Below are 9,903 nucleotides of genomic sequence, written 5' to 3'. Positions count from 1 at the left end.
CACTCTACCCCACCAATCCCCCCATAGCTAAACGAGGTCCAAGCCCCGTAGCCCAAGCCAAAAAGTGTCAAATCCCTGGCTATCAAACACACTCCTTCAAATATTGTATCAAAGGGTGCATGTACTTCGAGGAAAAGAAAAGCCACCACCGCAAAGTCAATACATCGTGTTCAACCTTCTCCATCCAAGGCTCTTGATCCACCAGTAAACGTGGTTGATGATAGTCTAAATGAGCCTTCGGATTCTGGAGACATTTTCAGAAGGAAGAAATTGAAGCTTACCCTTACCCATGGCCAAAAGCGAAACAAGGCAGATGTTGGAGTCTCTCAAAAGACTCCAACAACCATTCGAGTCCATGCTGACTCACCCGAAGCAACCTCATCCATCCACTCTAATACAGTAAGTGTATCAGTTTCATTAGAACATGGAGACAATACCCAATCTACATTCCAAGTGGATATGGATATTGATAATTGCCCTAAGGTCTCAAGGAATTCATGTCTGCACTTTATAACTCCTGAGGAATTGAAAATTCCATTTTACTTCATGTCACACATACACTTCAAACACAAGTTGCACTGCATGGTCCTTTTTTAGAGAACCTTGCTAGAACAGAGCTGGGAACAGACTTGGTTTCAGACCAAGGTAACCGAGGAAGCTCTGGAAATCCTTCGCCATTGATATTATGACCAAGCGGCATAGGCATGGTGAGCACCATCATGCGAGGATCCATGGGCCCGAGGGACACCTCAGTGCGCAAAGGAACTGATGGATATGCTTATGATGATACCTGGTCTCGGTATCGACCAACAACTGAATCAGGGTTAAGGAAATTTGAAGCCTTCAAAAGGGCACTCCAGGCCAGGAAAGCAAGGCAAGTTCAACAACAACAACAAAAGGAGGAGTCTCTTCTTCATGTTTCCAAGTATTGGGCCACTATCATCAACAATGCCAAAACTGTGTATGACATCCTAATAATTTAGAAATGGATGTCTGACATGGAACACACAATTCAAAGAGTTCAAGCTATGGAAGACAATGTCGGTGGATCAAAGCCTCTTCCACCAACACTGAAGTGCATGATTCTAATGAAGGAGGAACAAAGATTGAATTAAGTTATGAACCACTCTTCGGGTTAGATGATGAAAATCTTGAAGAAGTCCAACAACCTCACCCTTCCAATGACTTTATTATGGTTCTTGATGACGAAGAATCCAGTGAGTCACATCATTCCACCTCTAAGCCAAAGCAAAAGAAAAAGAAGAACTGGCAGTTTCAAGAAAAGAATTCCTTGATCTCCAGTCTAAGGTTGATCAAATTATGGTCGTAGTCATGAAAACAACTCCTCATACAACCGCAGACTCAACTCAACAATCACTGGCTGACTCAGCTCAACAATCACTGGCTGACCGAGTTCAAACCTTAGAAACAAGAGAGAAGTTCATTGCAGATAGAATGCTTCTACGCTTGGAAATAGGCATTCGTCAACTTGACAATCTAAGAACTATTGATCATCGGGAGTTCATCTCGAAAGTCACTCATCAACGAGGTGAAGGATCTTAAGAACTAGCTTCATTTGTGTCAACTTTCAATTATCTTTTACAATAAAAAAAAAAAGACTATGCTACATTTTTTTATAAAAATTGCATTCCTTTAAATTAAAGTGTTACGAGTTAACCTTAAAGAATTATTTTCCCAAAATCACACATGAATGTTTTTTCCCACATGCCGGTCTTTCATGATTTTTGACATTTGTCATTTTGTGGTATTTTTGAAATAAATATTATCCACTTGTCAATTTTTGGTTTGTTTCAATTTTTAAAATTAAAGTCATATACTTATATACATAACGTATTAAATATCATATATATGATATTAAATTGCAATAAATAAGTTTCTTTCTTTCTTATTTTAAAGTAGTACATTAAAAATATTTTATATTTACACTTTAATGTTTTTTTTTTTATAAAAACTCCTATTTAGAAAGAAAAAACCTTTGAAAAATGATTTATTAAAACAAAATATTATATATAAGACCAACAAAATGTTTCACCAATGTATGATGGTGTATTATTTATTTATTTTCAATATTTTGACTTAATTCTTGGAAACACAGTTTTAGGCAATACTTCTTCCCGCATATGCAACAAAATTTCCAGCAAATACAACACATATGTAATCACTTTCTTCTTGATAAATTTTCTAAGTAGGAATTGATGACAATTTTCTCTTTCTTCAATCAATTTGTTGTAAATAATTTCTTATAAATAATAAATTGCAATAAAATTGTTAGAAATAAATATTATTGTATTAGTTTTCCATACATATATAAATGTTATTTTGGAGGAGCTCAGATGGACATGTGCTGATGTGGCCATGTGGGTATTTGCTTCGGATTGGATTAGGTAATACCACGTTAAAAAAAAAATAAAAAAAAATAAAAAAAGAATCAGGATTTTAATTTCAGGGATTTGAACCCGACGTGAATCGAACACGCAACCTTCTGATCTGGAGTCAGACGCGCTACCATTGCGCCACGGATCCTGTTGTTTTATTTTTAAGCGACGTTTAATAGTATCCATTTATGCGAATTATTTCTCTTTTTTGTATTTATCTTAAATTAGCAACCTATATTTTTTTTTTATCATTTGTGTATAATCATAAAATTATATTATCAGTAAGCAACTTTTATCTAGAACGACAACTCGATCACATTTTTTTGTCATTTCTATACGATTAGAAAACTATATATTAGATATTATTTTATTTTTAATAAAACATTTACATGAGTTATATTGATTTAAAATACATTTAAGACAAACTCTAACATGCTTAATTCAAGTTTCAACTATGCTTATTATATTTATCTAATGCTTACTTTATATATCTAAGTTGTTAAAGATAAAACATAATATAAATTTACCAATCTACATATAAATGAGTATTAGTGTTCATTTCTTGTGTTTATTGTTGATATTTATCTGAATTCGCTACTAGTGTTTATTTCTTATGTTTATTGTTGTTTTTTTTATTTACTGTCAACATGCGCTTTTGAATGGTGATCTTCACGATGAGGTCTATATGACTCCTCCTGATGTATTGCTCATTAGCCGATGAAGTGTGTCGACACCAAAAAGCTCTATATGGTCTCAAACAAGCTCATTGACATTGGTTTAAGAAATTATATAGAGTTATTACTTTTCTTGGTTTCATTCCTAGTAATCACAATTTGAGTTTGTTTGGTAGATTACGAGTATACACCAAATTTTCTTATCTCTTCTACATATCCTCTAGAGGTTCATGTTTATAGTGATGTTGATTGGGATAATAATCCTAATAATCGCAAGTCCCCAATTGGTTTATGTATCTTCCTTGAAGATTCATTAACCTCATGTAAAAGTAAGAAATTTGATGTTGTCTCTTGCTCTTCTACAAAGACTAAGTATCATGTTATGGTTATGACTACTTACAATACGATGACTTCTTGTAGATATAGGTGTTTTTTTTCTCAATCTACCCCGTTATATTGTGACAACAACATTATAATGACATTTCCTTGTCAATTAACCTCTAAGTTTAGATAAAAAGAAAAGGGTCTTGCATGTGTTTTCTTTGGACCATGTTCTAAGATTTGACCTTGTGGAGATTTCATGTACTTAGGTTTTGAGATCTTAAAGGATGGAGCTATGGTTATGGATAAATTAAAGTTGGAAACTTTATCCATTAGGACCATTAGGAGTTTCATATCTAAAGATTTGGACTTATGGTCTTAAGGTATTAAGTCCTTAAGAACTAGGTTGTTAAGCCAAATACACATCACGACTAGGTTTAAGGCTCGCTATGCCAGGTCAAGTGTGACATCCCCAAAATCACGGCCAGAAAAGACCGATTTAATTTATGTTTTTAAAATCATTTCAGAGTAATTCTTTTATTTAAAAGAGTTGTGGAATTTGTTCCTAAAACACAATATGATAAAATAAGGTTTATCAAAGCATTTCTAAAAGAAATGTATTTTTATATATAATCAAAACCCGGGATGCCATGTTCCGATACAGACCAAAAGCATAAACGACACATTATAGGCCTTACAACATATATATACAACTACTGGCCTATAAACAAAATATCTTGATGATTCATCCAACTAATGCTCTCTCGCCACTACCTGTAATACAAATAAAATTGAGTGGGTCAGGCCTAAGAGCCTGGTGAGCATATAGGGTTTTCAACCCACAATAAATAATTATATTTAATTTCACCAACCAACAATAACCCGATTACCCATTCCCGTTATCCTCACTTTACGTCCCTAAAACAACAATTATCACAAGGGACCTAGTCTAGGATTTTTCTTCGGGATGGACATTACTACAAAGGGGTTTCCTCAACAATAAATGTCCTAAGGCAACCATGAGGGGGATAGAGTACACCGGTGAACACATCGTTCACAACACCTACAGGTTATGAACCTGCCAGCGTTCCACTAGACAGTCTAGAAAGAGTCCATGGTCGTCATCCATACTCCGCTAGATCACTAGATCAACAACAACATCGAGGCCTCTCATCATTTTATTTCATCACACAACAACTGTCTACTCTTGTTGAAAGGTTATGTTTGTAGGATGGTGGGTTTTCTGAAGGTTTGTTGAAAGGTTGAGGATTATTTTGGTGAGGAGCATGAAAATAGTTGTGATATGGCTTGTTATAAGGATGATTGTATTTCATGGAAAGTAAGGCAAAATCCTGTTGAAAACGAAGTTCGGAGTCCATATCTTCAGGATTAAGGTCACCAGTTAGTTGATAGTTGTTATTGGTGGGAGCAGGTATGGTTGGGGGTAAGGGTTGAACAGGAGGGATATATGGAACAACAACAGATAGAGGGTCCGAAACAGCAAGGTTCGGAGTATGTGGATCATAGGAACTGACTAGAGCAAGAGGGCCTCCAGTGAGTTCACGTAGGGTTTGTGCAACATTTAATTCATGATCTTGAAGCTCATCAAATAATTGGTAGAGCTTCAACTTTTTTAGAGACCTATTACGCTGAAGACATGATTTCACATTTCTCCATCCCTTTCCGAGGCTGTTAATGAACTTGAGGTTGTATTCAAGTGGGGTTCGGAATATCCCATGAGATGTTATGTTGTTGACGATGATTAAGTATCTATTTGAGGCTGAGGCAACAGATTAGCCATGTGTTGTAGTGAAAGTGTTGAACTCGTTGACAATGGAGGTTAGACGCTTATCCTTCATGTTCTATGACCCTTCGAACAAATCTTGAAGTGTGTCCCAAATCTCTTTTGCAAATTTACATGGTTTGATGTGCTCAAAGAGAGAAGGTGGAACACCAACACCATTTCGGAAAAGGTAACTTGATCTGCATTCAGCTTTTCAAGGTCATCAACAGTGAGAGGCGCTTGACATTGTTCATCCTGTCCCATGAGGGTTGCAACAACATCTCTAACAATGGTTCGAACTGGAACATGAGGACCTTCTTTAACGGATCTCTAGATAGATTCACCTTTTTCTTTTCCAAGTAAAAATCTTTCCATTCTGACTTTCCAGTGATCATACTCTTTAACAACTAAAAGTGGGGCACGTGTAGGACAACCCTCGCTATTTCCTATTTGCATTGAGTACATTTGTTGAGAATTATAAGCAACCATTGAAATTAAGATATCTTAAGGAAAAGTGGTATATAGAAGAACTTTTATCCTGAACACAAAAATGATCGAAATACTAAGGTAATCTTGAGTCAACTATAATCTGTTCTTATGGATTCAAAGGACAACCACTCAAGCTCTGATACCAAGTGTGAGAACAGAGATCTGATTGTGCAGGGACAAGGCTTGAAAACTCAAACATTGAGTTAATGCTTAAGATCAATGTCTGCTTCTGATTAAGAGTTCCAGGCAAGTCTGGCAAGACCAGTCGAGACTGAAGATGAGAATCAACAAAGTACTTCAAGTATTAAATATGGAGTAATGAATATAATCAATGTAAAGACAATAAATAAACAAGTAGAATGTTTGAAAGAGTCTGATTTGAGAGAAAGATGCAAGTGAAGTAAATTCAAGTATAACTATCTTTGGAGTAACAATCAGTCTTGTTTTCTTATCATTAAACACTCCTTATATAGCAAAAGGAGGAATACACTACAAACTGGAAAACATACAAAGGATCGGACAATGTCACTATTTCTGACATTCTGATTATCCAAATACACAAAAAGACTAAGTCCTAAGTAACGTTACATCACAGAAAATGATAAGAACAATTAATGTAGACGGATGCACAATCTCGGAACATCTTCACTTCGACCACACACTCTATTCCGGACACCAACTTCAAATCTGACCATAGACTGACTCCGGACCTAACACTGACTTTGGAACATGAAGGGTTAGAGATTGCTAGAGGTTCACTTTCAGGTTCTAACAGAAATATAATGCATACATCACATAGAGACTTTTAGATACCTGACTGATACTCCCTACAACCCTTACTGCTCCCTTTATCCAACCAACAAATTTGTGACTCACCCGACTCCCATCAACACATCAACACCGAGAGCACCACAAGAAGAAATGAACAACCATGTTCTCTAGGCCCACAGCCTATGACTGAATGCTCCTGACATCACACCGACCATGTTTCCATCACATCATTCGCCCAACACTCCAGGCCTAAATATACCCACCTCATTCCATTATCTGAGCACCACAAAGCTGCTACCACAGCAAAGCCTTACAAAACATGGTCGCACGCGACCCACAAATAGGATAACAGTCGCACTCTTGGCCCAATTCGAAGGCTATCAACCAAAAAACCCATGCACATAATTCGAACCAAGTGCTTCAATGCTATCATGCCCAACTCACATGAAAAACCACCATGTACATCCTTAGGGAACACATAATATCATCCAAAGAGAGAAGAATTACCAGAAATAATAGAAATAACATCTTAATCAATAACAGAAAACATCCTCACGATTAGTCGAAACAAGATCCCATGCTTGGTTGAGACTGAGCGGATTCCACCACTACACAAGTAGCTCGAGAAGGCTTCAACGGTGATCCTGAAGGTCACCAAAACCTGAGTTTGCTATAAACCAAGTTCCCACTCCACCATTGAGGGTAAATATACCTGAAGACCAAAGGAACATAGACCATACTTTACTTGACGGCATATTGGCCCGACCACTGAACCTCGGCGGATACAACTAAACTTTCGAGTGAACCTACGCTGAATGATGAATTCAACAACCAATGGCATGGGACACATTGACACTAAATATAGAGAACCAAACACTACTCGTAACTAAACATACCATTTCTAGAAATAAATCACCGCTCTATGTCAGCCCAAACTAATCTTAACCGCAATCCAAACAAAAAACTGATAAATCCCACATGGACTGATGCGCAACCTGAGAATCCTAGTTCTCCCCCACTTAGAGCTCAACCCACCATCCACTAATGCAGAAACCAAATCATGACTCAATCGGCTCAACCATATACGACTAAATCTAACTATGGAATGAATAATACACACATAATGATCCTCTATATAAGGATCAAATGAATCCCAAGAAAATCCAGAATTTCAGTTGAAGACCTATGAAATCCCCAATTATAACCACTTAACATTATGGGTTTCACACAAAAGTGTAAGAAACTACTGACTTACGATCCAAACAAATACTACTTGCCTGCAACCTCAACGACAATATGACACCTGTCTTTCTTATATCCAAAGAATACTGACCCTTGATCACATCACCAAGTACTCATACTACATCAACCACCTGCGCACATGGGCTCTAATATACTGTCACCAACCACCGCAACCAACAAAAACCAATCTGAGTTGCATTGTAACCCTAGAAGTCACAAGCATGTTCACTCTTCCGAACTCAGAAAACTGAAGAGGGCATGATCCGTGCCATAGATAACAACATTCCAATCCATCAATCAACCATCCCACCTCTAGCTGCAAAACCCAAACCAGTCATAATCATCGGCCCCTTCTTGAGTCTCGCGACTCGAATACCCGACCTTGAGCAAAACCTCTGAGGCTTCAAACCAAAGCTCACTAGGTTTGCACCACACAACCCAAATCAATAACGCCACTAGGGCTCAAAACACTTACCAGGTCCATCCGCATACCTGAGCAGCCACAACCATGAGATTGACATGAACAGAAACACTACCACAAATCATGGTATCCAACCATGCTAACTCCCATGAAGAGCCCTTAGAATCCCCGAAACCTTCCTTGATTCGAGTATGGATCCTATGCTTCGAGTAGTATGGGCCCAATACTACCTTCCACACCTATTCATACTTTTCTCAAGAATCATCTAGGGTCTTTTAAGTCCTAGTCTTGAAGATACTCTCAATACCCTCTCTACAACGAAACAACCGCACTAAACTACTTCCTAGGCTCTCCTAGGACTCACCACACCCCCTCCTCCATCAGTTGCTGAAGAACCACTACCAACGCCAGCTAATCACTTCACAAATACAATTACATGCTACCAAGCTTAAATAATCATTCGACTAAAGGGCCCAACCCTACACCGGTTGGACTCAAACGAGAGTTGTGCAATAGGTATGAGTCCTTCATTCTAAGATTATTTAACCTTCATAACATGTTATTTTATTGTATTCATTTGATGATTAAATTTCATCAACATGGGTCGACAAAGCACAAAGCAAGCAACATTCGAGCAGAGAAGCCGACTAGAACTAAAACGCAATAAAATCAGACAGGTCCTCATACACAATCCTCGATCTCAAACTCCTCGCACCACGGGTGCACCTTCTCCCTGCTCTCACTCTCCCTAGAGTGGATAATCATTCCTCGCACTGACCCGCTATACACTGCACCCACTCATGAAACTTCCACCAACGTTGCAACACTCGTGTATGCTAGCCATACATAATACTGGATCCTATAGATAGTCGAATATACGAGCCTACAATAAGCCCTTCATCAAACAAGAACAATAAATAAGGCCAAACCAAACATTCTCAATCTATAGAATCTTATTTATGAACAACTATAATGTATACACTAAGCAACTACAGTAATGATGTTAATTTCATATACAAGGAAGAGCCCTAGGCTATCAGGCATAATATAACCAGGAAATTCTATCATGCAATTCCTAAAGATCCCTAGGCTATCACTAACATGTTGTTCTAACATATCACAATATCAAAGAACAGTGTGGTAATTTGGGGTCAACTTACTGGCTCCAGCTGATCGTACACATTGCATCCTTTTTCGGTTATTTTGAAATCAACTTTGAAAGCTATTTTTTTAAAACCTTTACTTTGAAAATTATTTTTTTAAAAACCCTTTTTCCTTAGCTTGAGACTGGATTCACATGAGTGTTCCTCCAATTCACTCAAACCAAGGCTTTGATACCAACTTGTAACATCTCAAAAAAATTTAGCAAAATTTAAACATTTCAAAAAAACCCATTTATTAACAAAGGTGTTTACAAAAACATTGTTTTCCAAAACATGACTTAAAATTAGAGTCTCCCAAGATCCAACTTGTTGTAAAACCAAGGATGTGTATGGTCATGCCTTCGCCTTGCCACGAATCATTTGAAGAACCTTAAACCATAAACACAACTGTAAGCACAAAGCTTAGTGAGTTTCCCCAAAGTATCAACACACAAAAAATAACACATATCACAAATAACAGCATACTATGGGTCCAATCAACCATCGGGTTGCAATACCCCGGCCCTCAACCACCGAGTTGGAATGCCAATATACTATGGGTCCAATCAACCATCGGGTTGGAATACCCCAGGCCCTCAATCATCAGATTGGAATGCCAACATACTATGGGTCCAATCATCCTCAGGATGGAATACCCTCGGCC

The 9,903-nt window shown here is 37.6% G+C and overlaps 1 non-coding gene across 1 annotated transcript; it reads right to left on the bottom strand.

Moving 5' to 3' along the window:
• Positions 1-2,472: 2,472 nt before the first annotated feature.
• On the bottom strand, positions 2,473-2,544 carry TRNAW-CCA (transfer RNA tryptophan (anticodon CCA)). Its single transcript has one exon. It is a non-coding gene; the product is annotated as a tRNA-Trp (tRNA).
• Between the last annotated feature and the right edge of the window lie 7,359 nt (positions 2,545-9,903).

Source organism: Lactuca serriola, chromosome 4 (assembly GCF_051521515.1).
Source record: "Lactuca serriola cultivar US96UC23 chromosome 4, Lser_US96UC23_V15, whole genome shotgun sequence".
NCBI lineage: Eukaryota > Viridiplantae > Streptophyta > Magnoliopsida > Asterales > Asteraceae > Lactuca > Lactuca serriola.
This window is presented reverse-complemented; position numbering and strand designations above follow the sequence as displayed.